Here is a 16,604-nt window from a genome sequence, read left to right on the forward strand (position 1 = left end):
ACGCCGGAGCCGAAGTCGGGACGGCGCGTGCTGACCGCGGGACCCCGCGCCGCCCTGCATGGTAACAGGCTGATTGGTTGAGCTGCCTCTGATTGGTCATAGTGTTCAGCTAATCAGAGACAACTCATTCAGCAGGCAGGGATTTTAAATCCCTGCCTGTTGAATACTACTGAGAGCAGTGCAGTGAGAAGAGGCTGAAGAAAGGTGAGTATTCTTTTTTTTTTTTATTTTTTTTTTTATTTTATTCACCATTTCTTCTTCTTTTTCAGGCAAGGTCTTAAATTTATAGCCCCTCCCTGAAAAACAATTTCAGGATGCCGGCAGCTGGATGCCCTACAGCAGCTGTCATCTGTGACTGCTTTTGGTAGGGAATTCTTTATTCCCCGCAGGGATGAAGAATTCCTTTGCTGCATCTGTCACAGATGTGGCAGGTGCAGCAGGGAATTGTTTTCCCTCACGGGGATGAAGAAAGCATCTGCCGCATGCGGCAGACGTGTTCTTCATCCCTACGGGGGACACGGCAGCGGCGGAGAGGTAAGCTTATTTATTTATTTATTTTTTACACTAAAATGATTGTTTTTCAAGGAAGGGCTTATGTTTAAAGCCCTTCCATGAAAAACAATTCAGGGGTGTCGGCGGCTCCATTGAAAACATGTAGGGAGGAGAGGGTGACATTTTTTCGAGCACCCGAGCACCGCGTGGTGCTCAGCTCGAGTAACCAATACATCAAGCAGGCTAATGCTCGAACGAGTATCAAGCTCGGACGAGCATGCTCGCTCATCCCTAGTTGTAACGCTATGCCAGGTTTCCGGATTACTATGTGTCAGTAGATAATAGCATGAGAGGGTGGATACATTTCGACCCCTGATAATGAAACAAGTGCATGAACCTGGGGCAAAGACTCTGAATTTCAGATGTTGTTCATGTTTATCCATTTGGTGACATCTGCTGTACATAATATGTTAGATATGCACAGGGTTTTTATGGAGCAAACTCGGAAGCTGTACACGGCGGGTGTCGGCTGTTTTTCAAAACTTGAATCAGAAATAACTCTGGTTACAGCTGTTAAACATTTAAAAGTACGAACAGACCCCCTCGATGAGATTATGGCAGCCTGGGAGCCTTGTGAGGAAATACAAAATACTGAAATATTGCAGTATATTTTCTAAGTGATCAAATAATTGCAAATTCAAGTTCTCTTAGAGGACCAAAAAAATTGTGAAATACAGTTTTTTTTAATTATTGCAAAAAATAGTATATATTAAAAGTTTAACAGACAACCTTTTACCGTATTTATTAGAGATGAGCGAACGTACTCGTCCGAGCTTGATACTCGTTCGAGTATTAGCGTGTTCGAGATGCTCGTTACTAGAGGCGAGCACCACGCAATGTTCGAGTTACTTTCACTTTCATCTCTGAGACGTTAGCGCGCTTTTCTGGCCAATAGAAAGACAGGCAAGGCATTACAACTCCCCCCTGCAACGTTCAAGCCCTATACCACACCCCTGCAGTGAGTGGCTGGCGAGATCAGGTGTCACCCGAGTATATAAATCGGCCCCTCCCGCGGCTCGCCACAGATGCATTCTGACAGAGATCAGGGACAGTGCTGCTGGTGCCGGAGCTGCTATAGGGAGAGCGTTAGGAGTTATTTTAGGCTTCAAGAACCCCAACGGTCCTTCTTAGGGCCACATCTAACCGTGTGCAGTAGTGTGGAGGCTGCTTTTTGCAGTGTTGCACATTTTTTTTTTTGTATATCGGCCGTGCAGAGCATTGCATCCTGTAGTAATTTTACATTGTCCAGGGCCAGTAGTGGTGAGGCAGGGACAGAAGACATATTTAGTGTATATAGGCAGTGGGCCTTTCCAAAAACATTTGGGAAAAAAAATCTATTTGGGCTGCCTGTGACCGTCCTCAGTGTACTGGGTCTCTGCTGGGGGTAGTTGTCCTAATTCATACGCAGCCAGCTAAGTGTTACAGCAGGCTTGCGCAAAATTCTTTCCCGCCTCTGTGTTGCCTCTTACATCACCGCTGTATTCCTGCCCACAAGTGTACTGGGTCTCTGCTGGGGGTAGTTGTCCTAATTCATACGCAGCCAGCTAAGTGTTACAGCAGGCTTGCGCAAAATTCTTTCCTGCCTCTGTGTTGCCTCTTACATCACCGCTGTATTCCTGTCCACAAGTGTACTGGGTCTCTGCTGGGGGTAGTTGTCCTAATTCATACACAGCCAGCTAAGTGTTACAGCAGGCTTGCGCAAAATTCTTTCCTGCCTCTGTGTTGCCTCTTACATCACCGCTGTATTCCTGTCCACAAGTGTACTAGGTCTCTGCTGGGGGTAGTTGTCTTAATTCATACGCAGCCAGCTAAGTGTTACAGCAGGCTTGCGCAAAATTCTTTCCTGCCTCTGCTGTGCGTTCCGTAAGCGAAGTCAGCATCCAACCACAGGCCAATAAGCGGCACATTTAATTACAGCGTTCTGTTTCGGCACTACTGGTAATACAGCATGCTGAGGGGTAGGGGTAGGCCTAGAGGACGTGGACGCGGGCGAGGACACGGAGGCCCAAGTTAGGGTGTGGGCACAGGCCGAGCCAGTGCGGTGGCCAGGGGTAGAGACAGGGCCAGACCGAATAATCCACCAACTGTTTCCCAAAGCGGCCCCTCACGCCATGCCACCCTGCAGAGGCCAAGGTGCTCTAAGGTGTGGCAGTTTTTCACAGAGACGCCTGACGACCGACGAACAGTGGTGTGCAACCTTTGTCGCGCCAAGATCAGCTGGGGAGCCACCACCACCAGCATGCGCAGGCATATGATGGCCAAGCACCCCACAAGGTGGGACGAAGGTCGTTCACTGCCTCCGGTTTGCACCACTGCCTCTCCCCCTGTGCCCCAACCTGCCACTGAGATCCAACCCCCCTCTGAGGACAAAGGCACGAGTGCCTACCGGCCTGCACCCACACCCTCACCTCCGCTGTCCTCGGCCCCATCCAGCAATATCTCTCAGCGCAGCGTCCAGACGTCGCTAGCGCAACTGTTTGAGCGCAAGCGCAAGTATGCCGCCACGCACCAGCACGCTCAAGCGTTAAACGTGCACATAGCCAAATTGATCCGCCTGGAGATGCTGCCGTATAGGCTTGTGGAAACGGAGGCTTTCAAAAGCATGATGGCGGCGACGGCCCCGCGGTACTCGGTTCCCAGTCGCCACTACTTTTCCCGATGTGCCGTCCCAGCCCTGCACGACCACGTCTCCCGCAACATTGTACGCGCCCTCACCAACGCGGTTACTGCCAAGGTCCACTTAACAACAGACACGTGGACAAGCACAGCCGGGCAGGGCCACTATATCTCCCTGACGGCACATTGGGTGAATTTAGTGGAGGCTGGGACAGAGTCAGAGCCTGGGACCGCTCACGTCCTACCCACCCCCAGAATTGCGGGCCCCAGCTCGGTGCTGGTATCTGCGGCGGTGTATGCTTCCTCCACTAAACCACCCTCCTCCTCCTCCTCCAACGCAACCTCTGTCTCGCAATCAAGATGTGTCAGCAGCAGCAGCACGTCGCCAGCAGTCGGTGTCGCGCGGCGTGGCAGCACAGCGGTGGGCAAGCGTCAGCAGGCCGTGCTGAAACTACTCAGCTTAGGAGAGAAGAGGCACACATCCCACGAACTGCTGCAGGGTCTGACAGAGCAGACCGACCGCTGGCTTTTGCCGCTGAGCCTCCAACCGGGCATGGTCGTGTGTGACAACGGCCGTAACCTGGTGGCGGCTCAGCAGCTCGGAAGCCTCACGCACGTGCCATGCCTGGCCCATGTCTTTAATTTGGTGGTTCAGCACTTTCTGAAAAGCTACCCACACTTGTCATACCTGCTCGGAAAGGTGCGCCGGGTCAGCGCACATTTCCGCAAGTCCAAGACGGACGCTGCCACCCTGCGGACCCTGCAACATCGGTTTAATCTGCCAGTGCACCGACTGCTGTGCGACGTGCCCACACAATGGAACTCTACGCTCCACATATTGGCCAGACTCTATGAGCAGCGTAGAGCTATAGTGGAATACCAACTTCAACATGGGCGGCGTAGTGGGAGTCAGCCTCCTCAATTCTTTACAGAAGAGTGGGCCTGGTTGGCAGCCATCTGCCAGGTCCTTGGAAACTTTGAGGAGTCTACCCAGATGGTGAGCGGGGATGCTGCAATCATTAGCGTCACCATTCCTCTGCTATGCCTCTTGAGAAGTTCCCTGCAAAGCATAAAGGCAGATGCTTTGCGCTTGGAAACGGAGGCGGGGGAAGACAGTATGTCGCTGGATAGTCAGAGCACCCTCATGTCTATATCTCAGCGCGTTGAGGAGGAGGGGGAGGAGCATGAGGAGGAGGGGGAAGAGACAGCTTGGCCCACTGCTGAGGGTACCCATGCTGCTTGCCTGTCATCCTTTCGGCGTGTATGGCCGGAGGAGGAGGATCCTGAAAGTGATCTTCCTAGTGAGGACAGCCATGTGTTGCGTACAGGTACCCTGGCACACATGGCTGACTTCATGTTAGGATGCCTTTCTCGAGACCCTCGCGTTAACGCATTCTGGCCACTACGGATTACTGGGTGTACACACTGCTCGACCCATGGTATAAGGAGAACCTTTCCATTCTCATATCCGAAGAGGAAAGGGGTTCAAGATTGATGCTATACCACAGGACCCTGGCGGACAAACTGATGGTAACATTCCCATCCGACAGCGCTAGTGGCAGAAGGTGCAGTTCCAAGGGCCAGGTAGCAGGGGAGGCGCAGAGATCGAGCAGCATGTACAGCGCAGGCAGGGGAACATTCTCCAAGGCCTTTGCCAGCTTTATGGCTCCCCAGCAAGACTGTGTCACCGCTCCCCAGTCAAGGCTGAGTTGGCGGGAGCACTGTAAAAGGATGGTGAGGGAGTACGTAGCTGATCGCACGACCGTCCTCGGTGACGCCTCTGCCCCCTACAACTACTGGGTGTCGAAGCTGGACACGTGGCCTGAACTCGCGCTGTATGCCCTGGAGGTGCTTGCTTGTCCTGTGGCTAGCGTCTTGTCAGAGAGGGTGTTTAGTGCGGCTGGGGGAATCATCACGGATAAGCGTACCCACCTGTCAACCGACAGTGCCGACAGGCTTACACTCATCAAGAAGAACAAAGCCTGGATTTCCCCAGACTTCTCTTCTCCACCAGCGGACAGCAGCGATACCTAAGCAATACGTAGGCTGCACCCGCGGATGGAAGCATCGTTCTCTATCACCATCAAAAACGGGGACCTTTTAGCTTCATCAATCTGTGTATTCTATTCATCCTCCTCCTCCTGCTCCTCCTCCTGAAACCTCACGTAATCACGCCGAACGGGCACACAAGGCTCAGTCATATAATTTTTGTAAACAATTTTTATACATTTCAATGCTCATTAAAGCGTTGAAACTTTCACCTGAACCAATTTTTATTTTAACTGGGCTGCCTCCAGGCCTAGTTACCAATTAAGCCACATTAACCAAAGCGATTAATGGGTTTCACCTGCCCTCTTGGTTGGGCATGGGCAATTTTTCTGAGGTACATTAGTACTGTTGGTACACCAATTTTTTGGGGCCCTCGCCTACAGTGTAATCCAATTAATTTTTTGCCCACCTGCATTAAAGCTGACGTTACATCAGCTGTGATGGGCAATGCAATGGGATATATTTATGTACCGCCGGTGGCTTCCTGGCACCCACCCATGCTGTGGGTGCACAGGGAGTTGTAACTGCATGTGTCCACTTCTAAAGAACCCCAGTCTGACTGGGGCATGCAGTGTGGGCCGAAGCCCACCTGCATTTAATCGGACGTTACCTCAGCTGTGATGGGCACTGCAATGGGATACATTTATGTACAGCCGGTGGGTTCCAGGGAGCCACCCATGCTGTGGGTGCACACAGAATTCCCATTGCGGAGTTGTACCTGCCTGTGACTATTTATAAAAAACCACAGTCTGACTGGGGCATGCAGACACCTTGACAGAATGAATAGTGTGTGGCACATAGGTTCCCCATTGCTATGCCCACGTGTGCAGCTCCTGATGGCGGTGGCACAGGATTATATTTCTCATTGCTTCTGTACAGCATTGTGGGCTATCGCCCCGCCCCTTTTAAAGAGGGTCGCTGCCTAGCCGTGCCAACCCTCTGCAGTGTGTGCCTGCGGTTCCTCCTCATGGCAGACACACTTATAAATAGACATGAGGGTGGTGTGGCATGAGTGCAGCTGAAGGCTGCGCAGGGACACTTTGGTGTGCGCTGTGGACACTGGGTCATGCGGGGGGGTTGGGCAGCATGTAACCCAGGAGAAGTGGCAGCGGAGTGTCATGCAGGCAGTGATTGTGCTTTGTTGGAGGTAGTGTGGTGCTTAGCTAAGGTAAGCATTGCTAATGACGGCTTTTCAGAAGTAAAAGTTGTTGGGAGGGGGGGGGCACTCTTGTCGCTATTGTGGCTTAATAGTTGGACCTGGGAACTTGAGATGCAGCCCAACATGTAGCCCCTCCTCTGCCCTATCTGTTGCTGTGTCGTTCCCATCACTTTCTTGAATTGCCCAAATTTTCACAAATGAAAACCTTAGCAAGCATCGGCGATATACAAAAATGCTCAGGTCGCCCATTGACTTCAATGGGGTTCGTTACTCAAAACGAACCCTCGAGCATCGCGATAATTTCGTCCCGAGTAACGAGCACCCGAGCATTTTGGTGCTTGCTCATCTCTAGTATTTATAATAAGCAATACCAAAAATAAACAAATATGATATTAGCACATCTATAAAAGTCCAAAATATTAAAATAACTGTTAACCCTGTATGGTTAATGGCATCAGAAAAAAAACGCCACTTCTGAGTTGTGGGCGATCACTGCGGACATTTCCAAGGCCAAGAATTCACTACAGTGATGATGTGTTTGTCACATAACTGTATACAATGCAGAAGGGAGTGGAGGACTGCGAGCCCTTAACAGCGGGGAGCAATATATACACAAGGTGAATATGGACATTTTTAAAAAAATCTAACACGCTTTAGATTAAAAGGAGGGGGGTCAGCAGGTGGAGTGGGCCCTAGGTTTCCCGGGTCCTGACATTGGCCCTGGCTACTAGTTATGGCAGTTCATTTAGAGACTTTTTGCCATATGGAAAAAACTGCATAACTTTTTTTTAGAACTGTGTGGATACCAGTTATTCTTAAAGTAATGTCATTAACCCATTTTGAGTAAAGTAATACTGTTTAGAGCCTTTCTATTTATGGCATGATATCTCACACCTGTTATACTACTTAAAGGGGTTATCAAGGGCTTAAAAAGCCATAGTCGCCTCACTCTTGTTCCACTGGTGTCCAGTCCTCCATTGGTCCTCACTTCCAGCTGCAGAGAGCCATTGATGATGACACCAACATCAGGGACATGTGACCACATCAGACAATCACCGGTTCACTTTGGCTTGTGATAAAAGGGCCTCTCCGGCAAAAACACATTTTTTCATCTGTGTTCTGGTGCTTGTTACACTCTGGAGGTCTGCTTTGTGTATTGTAGTCACTTTGTTTGGAGTCAAACCCGGGACCTCCTGTGCTATGGGCGACGGCTCTCCGCAGTAAGCTTTCCAGCCTGTTGGGCAACTCCTCTGCTAAACCTTGTCCTAGTTCTTTGTTCCTACAACTCAGTTCCTGATTGGTTCCACCCTGTTTCCTAATTTGACTTCTTATTTAATACTGGCCTTGTACCTCCCTCTCTTGCGAGATTATTGAGCTTTCAACCTGTAATCAAGCTCCTTTTCTTCCTGCTCTTCTGTCTACCAACAGCTGCTCTGTATACAGACCTCTGGCTTCCCCCGACTCCGCTATCCACCTGCTCATCTTGTACTGCGAACTGATACTACCCATGTACCAACCTCTGGCTTCCACTGACTACATTACCTGCCTGCTCCTCTGGTACCACAACCAATATTTTCTGTGTATTGACTTCTGGCTTTCCCTGACAATGCTACCTGCTATAAAGAGATGGATAAAGTGTCCCCCCAGCTGTCCATGAACAATCAGCTGCCATTCAGGACATTAGGAAAGTTGAGTTGACATCCTTCCACCTTGAATTTGCCCTTACTAGGTGAATCAGAAAGACACCCTCAAGAGATCCCAGAAGGACACCATCAAGAGATCCCAGAAGCATCTACAGCATGTTTTTTGTGTCACCACTTGCTGGGCAAGTCCAGCTGACTGGACTTGCCTAATAACCAGAATGGAACCAGGAAAGAAGACTGTAAAGTATTTCCTTATTGGGTCGTAAGTAGGGATGAGCGAGTATACTCGCTAAAGCACTACTCGCTCGAGTAATGTGCTTTAGACGAGTATCTCCCTGCTCGTCCATAAAGATTCGGGAGCCGCCGCGGAGCGGGGAGCGGCGGGGGAGAGCGGGGAGGAACGGAGGGGAGATCTCTCTCTCCCTCTCTCCCGCCCGCTCTCCCCTGCTCCCCGCCGCAACTCACCTGTCAGCTGCGGCGGCTCCGGAATCTTCAGGGACGAACAGGGAGATACTCGGCTAAAGCACATTACTCGAGCGAGTAGTGCTTTAGCGAGTATACTCACTCATCCCTAGTCGTAAGTGAGGGCAGTCTCATTAAGCAATTTGAACACTGTGAGAGACTACTGAGACTAAGCAGGTCTAATGACTAGGTAGTAAAACTACCATTGTATGTTGAGACACTATCAGTGTAAGGCCAAGGCATAAGCACATTTTAGCAATGTAGATACTCCACATGTTTCCGTGTTTGAAATGCGCTTTGCCCGTGTATTTCGCCAGCTTCTGCATGTATTTGTGTGTGATAGATAGATATGAGATAGATAGATATGAGGAGATATATAGATATGAGATAGATAGATAGATAGATAGATAGATAGATAGATAGATAGATAGATAGATAGATAGATAGATAGATAGATAGATATGAGTTAGATAGATATTGGGATGTGGAGGCTGTAGCCTGTCAGACATTCTGTGTGTGTTTCAGCACTCATTTTTATGTTAGCCTATTCAGTGGGTCTAAGTAATGGGAATGGGGGTTGAGCAGGGGGTAGGGTTAGAACTGACAGATCAGCCAATAGTACAATTAGTAGCAAAATGAATTTAAAGAACAAAGACAACCATATAAATTGTATGGCAAAGAATGCAAGAAGTCTGATCGGTAAAATGGGTGAGCTTGAAGCGAGAATGACTGATGAAATCTACGATATAGTTGGAATAACGGAAACATGGCTTGATGATAAGTGCGATTGGGCGGTGATTTTACAAGGTTACAATCTCTTCAGAAGAGACCATGGAAACCAGAAGGGGGGAGGGGTATGTCTGTACATTAAATCATACTTAATGCCGAGGCTACGGGAGGATATAGGGGCAGGAGATGAACATGTAGAATCTCTATGGGTAGAAATACAGGGAGAAAAAAAATAACAAAATCCTGATAGGGGTTTTCTATAGACCACCAAAAGCAACAGAAGAAACTGAAATCTTACGATTAAGGCAGATAGAAGAGGTGTCAATCCGCAACAAAGTAATTATCATGGGGGACTTTAATCATCTAGATATAATATGGGATAAGGAGACCTGCAAGTCTCACAGGGGTGATAAGTTCTTGAGATCAATTAAAGATAATTACCTTATCCAACTTGTGCAGGAGCCAAATAGAGGGAGGGCCACTCTGGACTTAGTATTAACTAACAAACCGGACTGAATAACAGGGGTACAGGTTGAGGTGCACTTGGGGAACAGTGACTACAATATAATTAACTTCCAGCTGTCATTCAATAAGAAGCCTTATCAGGGAGTGACAAATAAACTAAACTTTAGTAAAGCAAAATTTGATCAGTTCAGAGCTACTATCGGTAACATTAATTGGGGCAACATCCTCAAAAATATCAGTACAGAGGACACATGGGAAAAGTTTAAAAGGATCCTAATCACCTCATGTGAGCAGTTCATTCCCTTCAAAAATAAAAGAACTGCAAGTAAAAAGAAACCAATGTGGCTCGATAAGACGGTAAGAGGGGCAATAAACGGAAAAAAGAAAGCGTTTAAACTACTAAAGCAAGAAGGCAGCGAAGAAGCGCTAAAAATCATACAGGAAAAAAACAAAATAGGTAAAGAAAAGATCCCAATTGCTAAGGAGGAGGCAGAAAGACTGATTGCCAAAGAGAGCAAAAACAACCCTAAACTATTCTTCAATTATATTAACAGTAAAAGGATTCGCACCGAGAGCACTGGCCCTTTAACAAATAATGCAGGAGAAATCATTGAAGATGATGGAGGGAAGCAAACCTATTAAATAGTTTTTTTTTTCCAAGTGTATTCACGAACGAAAAGGAACTGTCACATGATATGCAGGGGAATAAAATGAACCCATCGCAAAGTATTACATACCTAACACAGGAGGAAGTGCGGAACCGGTTAAAGAGGATTAAAATCGATAAATCACCAGGCCCAGATGGAATACACCCAAGGGTTCTAAGGGAACTAAGGGATGTGATAGCTAGGCCGCTATTTCTAATATTTATGGATACTATCAAGAACTGGGTTGTACCATTGGATTGGTGCATTGCCAATATAGTTCCAATATGCAAAAAGGGGTCCAAAAGAGAGCCTGGTAAATACTGGCCGGTAAGTCTCACTTCAGTAACTGGAAAAATATTCGAGGGGGTTCTGAGAGATGCCATCATAGAATACCTCAAGGAGAACGATGGAATAACACCTCACCAGCATGGGTTCATAAGCGGTCGATCATGACAGACCAATCTGATCACCTTCTACGATGAAGTAAGTTCTAGGCTGGACCTGGGAGAGTCTATATCTGGACTTCTCTAAAGCATTTTAACACCATGCTGCATAATAGGCTGATATATAAAATGCGACAGTTCGGATTGGGTGAAAACATGTGTGTCTGGGTAAAGAATTGGCTCAGAGATAGAAAGCAGAGGGTGGTAATAAATGGTTCATACTCTGATTGGGCCATCGTTGCTAGTGGGGTGCCACAGGGTTCAGTATTAGGCCCCATTCTGTTCAATATATTTATCAACGACCTGATAGATGGGCTGCACAATAAAATATCAATATTTGAGATGACACAAAATTATACAATATAATTAATGCAACGGAGGACAATGTACGGCTACAAACGGACCTAGATAGCCTTGGGCTTGGGCAGAAAAATGGCAAATGAAGTTCAATGTTGAAAAATGTAAGGTTATATACATGGGCAGGAGAAACGGATGTCACCAAAATACACTAAATGGGGTACTGCTAGGGAAAAATGATATGGAAAAAGACATGGGGGTACTAGTGGATTGTAGACTAAACTGGAGTAACCAATGCCAGTCAGCTGCTGCAAAAGCAAATAAAGCCTTGGGGTGCATTAAAAGAGGTATAGGGGCGAAGGATGAGAACATTATTCTTCCACTATATAAGGCATTTCTCAGGCCCCACATGGAATATTGTGTACAGTTCTGGTCACCGGTGCTCAGGAAAGATGTTGCAGTGCTTGAGGCGGTTCAAAGAAGGGCAACTAAACTAATACATGGAATGACGGGACTGGAATACCCAGAGAGGCTATCAAAATTTGGATTATTTAGCCTGGAAAAAAGATGGCTATGGGGCGACCAAATAACTATGTATAAATACATGAGGGGATGATACAAGGATCTCTCCCATGATCTGTTTATACTCAGGACTGCGACGGTAACAAGAGGGCATCCGCTACTCCTAGAATAAAGCAGGTTTCATCACCAACACAGAAAAGGGTTCTTTACTGTAAGAGCGGTGAGACTGTGAAACTCTCTGCCTGAAAACGTGATGATGGCAAAATCCATAGAGGAGTTTAAGAGGGAACTAGATGTCTTTCTAGAGCGGAAGGATATTACAAGATATAAATTTTAGGCGACCAGCAGGTTGTTGATCGGGGTCTTACAGACAGGTAGGAACTATTAGAGGTTGATTCAGGGATTAGTCTGACTGCCATTAGGGAGTCAGAAAGGAATTTTTCCCCCGAATGGGCTAATTGGCTTCTGTCTCTTGGGGTTTTTGCCTTCCTCTGGATCAATAAAGAGGTTAAAACAGGCTGAACTAGATGGACATTATCTTCATTTGGCCTAACATACTATGTTAGTATGATGCGGCTGCCCTAGTCCCTCATGGTTTTGCAACACTGCTGTGTAGTTTGTAGATGGAAGGGTTAAATGCTTTTCAGCATCTAGGAAAGCTGGGTGCTGAACGGGAGGTTTGAAGCAGGCTTCAGAAAAACTGTCACATCCCCCCAGGGACGTCAGTGATGTACTACAGGCCCTGCTAAACCAGAGTTAGAAAATGTTTACATTAGGAGATAAGGACTGGAATAAGCCTTCACAAGCCAGTAAGTTCTCCTCCCCATTCTCCACGCTGGTTACAGCCGGAATTGATAACTTTTGGAGCCAAATCCGAACAAAGGGACTTCGCTCTAAACAAAGAAAAAAATGTAATTTGGAAGTCATGAATGACCTGTACGATGCAGCTCGCTGACAAGGATAAATGTCGCATCACCACGAATAAGATGCAGGGACTCCTATCTTTGCAGGACACTCAGAAACCCTGGAACCACAGATCTGGGAAAGTATATGTCCGATCCCCCTTGTATGGGGGCTCAAAATGTACGTAAATTTATGAGTGGAAACTTCGCCGTCATATTTTGATTGTGTGTCCCACCCACACAGAGTAATGGAAGAAATATGTATTTCAATGTCCATGTGCTTCAATGTAAGCCTGACCCCAGGGGCTGGAAGGAGCTCAAGGGGAGTTACCTCGCTGAGAGCTTAAAAATTGCACAGGGACGTGTGCTCAGCGTCAGCCCCTTCTGTGAGACTCCACACAAAGAATGTTAACACTTTTATTTTAAACGCTTTTATTTTACTGTCTGGCTTATCCTATTACCATGTAATATCAATTTTTGTATTTTTCTGTGAATAAGCACTACTAGTTTTTGGAATTAAACTTTCAATGAATTAGTAAACCTCGTCCATGTTAACACGAAACCATATCTCTAAATACATACCTGTGGGTAATTAGCATTCAGGTCTAATGCCCGTGAATGTTGGTGGTGGCAGTGTGTATTTGTGTGGGCATTGTAGAGCTCTGGAGTGCATTAGTTTTTGTTTCGCATGCGTGCAGAAGTCTGTAAAGCTGGGTACAAATCAGGCTATACTCTAACGACTTCAAGCTTGCAATCTCAGTGATAATAAGTACAGGACTAGGTAGATTACTGTAGAATTGTGGAGAAGGTGATTGTCGCTTGTCCGGTTGACATGCAGGGTCTCGGAAAGTTGGGTACCAGGTACTCCACAAGCTAAGCCTCCCCCTCGCTACATGACACTACTGATCTGCACTGATTGTTGCAAAGAGACTCCAACGCTGAACCAGATTGTTACACACTTCCATCCATTGCAGCTCCATGTCTGATGCTTATCAGGCACAAACCTGATGTTGAGATTTTTTATTTTCATTTTCAGATCAATTCCATAATGCATCAGCAGAGCATTAGCTAGAGGCTGTACCATTTCTGCCTGCTGAGAGGAGGGGGTGTTCAGTTTAATTATCATTGCCTTCTATATTCACCTAAATAAGGTACAGAACATAAGTATATAGTCAGGAGGATGAGCTGTGATCTCCTCTATTATAATTGTGTGACATCATCAGTAACTGTGACAGGAGTGCCTGTGTCCCCCTCTAGCAGTTTATGTGGTATGGTTCATGTAATAGTATTTCATAGACTGAGAAATTGACTAGTTTCAGACAGCATAACCCCAAGTAAATCTGAGCTGGTCAGAAATGACATTACATTTGTGCCATTCGTAGTACCAGTGTCCTCTCAGGTAGATGAGGGACCTTTGGTCTACTTCAGGCAGTAGAGGTCACATGTGGCTGCTACCTCTGCACCCCCTGTAGTTACACCCTTGGGTCTTTATATGTTCCCTTAGTCCTAGAAATCTTTTATATGCTGGCGGCCCCCATTTGAAGCGGAAGGTAAATGTCTCTCATTTTGTACTGTGTACTCAGCCAAGATCTCCATATGTTAATAGTTGTTTTAAGACAGATTTCTCGACTTCAGACAATTAGAACACAGTCTGTTCGAGAAAACTGCTGACAAAAACAACTGTCACGTCTTTTTTGAAATCTCTCCGCTATTAAAAGAATTGTTCTTTTGATGAATGTGAACATAAGACTCCGGGAAAGCAGACACTTCGCTAAAGGTAGAATTTTCAACAGTTGCATCTCTCTGGCCTTCCAGGATTTAACAACTGAGAGCGGATGAGAGTTTCAAACAGCTTTTCTTGCGCTAATTAATGTCTTTTAGGTAGTGATGTGGTCTAAGTAGTTGTAACGGGGGTTGGATGGGATTTTTTTTAAAAAAAGGGTTTGCTTTTATTTTCCATCCTTGACCATGGGTTGTGTCTGGAATTACAACTTAGATGCACTTACTTGCATTGGGCTAGGCTGCAATGCCAGAGACAACCTAAGGCCAGTGGTGGCACTGTTTCTAAAAAATAAACCTTTTTCTAAATCTCATGTAACTTTTTTGAAGATTAGGAAATCTTATGAAGCTCATCTATGAAGGAGTGAAGCACATATATATGGTCAGTGGTTACTAATAAAGCTTTGATGTTTAGGGCCATTGGCTCAAATCCATCTGGAACAAACAATATGGTTGCTCACACTCTCTGGAAGCGTAAAACGAGTTTTCTGAGGTTTTAATATTGAGTTAGGCATTCAGTTTAAGATTGATGGCAGTCTGACTCTTGGTACCCCGCAATCAGCTGATGAACGTCCTACAGAAATAGAGTGAGTGCCGTGGTCTCTTCTGTCTTACCAAATAGTGTTCCTAACTGTTATGATTTGCAGCCACAACTGCCATCTTACCTCCCTTCCATCCACTGGCAGCAGCGGCACGTTTTCTATTCATGTCCACTGCAGGCATCCGGCTCTGGCCTCCTCCTTGTCTTTTTCTGCTGCCCAAAGGACACACTTGCGCTCTTAAATGGCTAGTTTGCACCTTCCTATTTTGTCTCCTACCAACCATGGAGCATCTCTAATTATGCCAGGCACCATCAGTCTATGGAAGGTGCCCCAGCTTTTCCTCCTTTTGGCCCAGCTGTAGGTGCTTCTCATTTATTCTGACTTCCCGACTCCCGCCTCTGGCTATACCTAACTGCTGCATTCTGCATTCTCCACTACTGATCTCAGCTTGTTGCATTGACCCTTCTCCTGTCTGTGGCATCTCCTGGCCTGTTGTACCGTACTTAACCCATTTTGTGTGTCCTAACCTCTAGTTGTCCTACTTATTGAGATTACAAAGCTTGACTCTCTGACTTTACCTCTGGTCAAACACACCTGTAGCATGCCCTGCTCTATTTCTGCTACATAACTGGGACCAGTTCTAGTGTAATAGCCTGAGGACCAAACAGTGATGCCCAGAACCCAACTGGTGAGGTGAACGGGTAAAAACTGGGTTTCCTCAGATGTCACTTCTGGATTTGGCCCAAAGTCAAACCAGTGTGTGGCACACCGGGTCTATGTCTGCTGGTTTACACACATACTCTTTGTAGTAGCTGCATGTGGTACTGCAGGTTAAAACATTTCAGTCCCATTTAATTGGTAGAAGTGCCAGGAGACGATCCAGAACCCATCTAATATTGGCATATCCTAAGGATAGTCCATCGATATTGAAGTCGATATCAGACCCTTTAATGATGTTCTATCAGCAGCCACAAATCAGAAGGCTAATGCAAGGTTCTAAAATGTCCATCATACATTATGGCCCCAGAAAACTGGAGAAAATGATTGCTGTGCTTTGCTTGTGCTACTGAAAATCCCTTATAAACCCCAGGCCCTGAAGCTGGAGCTACCTAGAGACTTTTGTCACTCCAGTTTTGACTGTCAAGACGAATTTCTCAGGATTGCAGCAAGTCGCTCGACAGTGAAAATTGCGTTTTTTTAAATGCAAACGTCAATGGGATTTTCTAATGTTAAAATCGCATCACACAAACTTGCGATTTTTGTGCGATGCGATTTTAACATTAGAAAGCCCCATCGAAAAAAATCGCAGCGATATTGCAGCGTTAAAAAAAACCGCTACTGGGTAAAAGGCCTTAGAGTTATTTTTCTCACTTTGGGCCATCCTTACTTGTTACGGCCCTTTTACATGATCGTCCCAGTGATAATGGTTTCTGTGCTTTTATAAAGGAACAAGCATCGATCAGTGAATGGATGGGGGAAATAGAACAATTTATTGGCCCGTGTAAAAGGGCCCTTACATGGGTCCCTAGACAATAAGCTGATTACAAAGTGTCCTCCTGCACAGTTATCCAGCAATCAACAGTTATTTGTGGGGGAACCTGTTCAATTTCCCTGCAGCACCTCCACAGGAGAAATGAAGCATTACACCGTGCCCATTCACATTAATGGGTTGTCTGTGTAATGCAAGCCAGGTCCTCTCTAGTGAGAGATGCTCTTTGCAACCGCTCTTCATTTTAAGCAAGAGATGATAGTCTTGAATATCTTGAATAGAGGAATCCCTCTATTAACCCTTTCCAA

Source organism: Eleutherodactylus coqui, chromosome 3, assembly GCF_035609145.1.
Source record: "Eleutherodactylus coqui strain aEleCoq1 chromosome 3, aEleCoq1.hap1, whole genome shotgun sequence".
Lineage (NCBI taxonomy): Eukaryota > Metazoa > Chordata > Amphibia > Anura > Eleutherodactylidae > Eleutherodactylus > Eleutherodactylus coqui.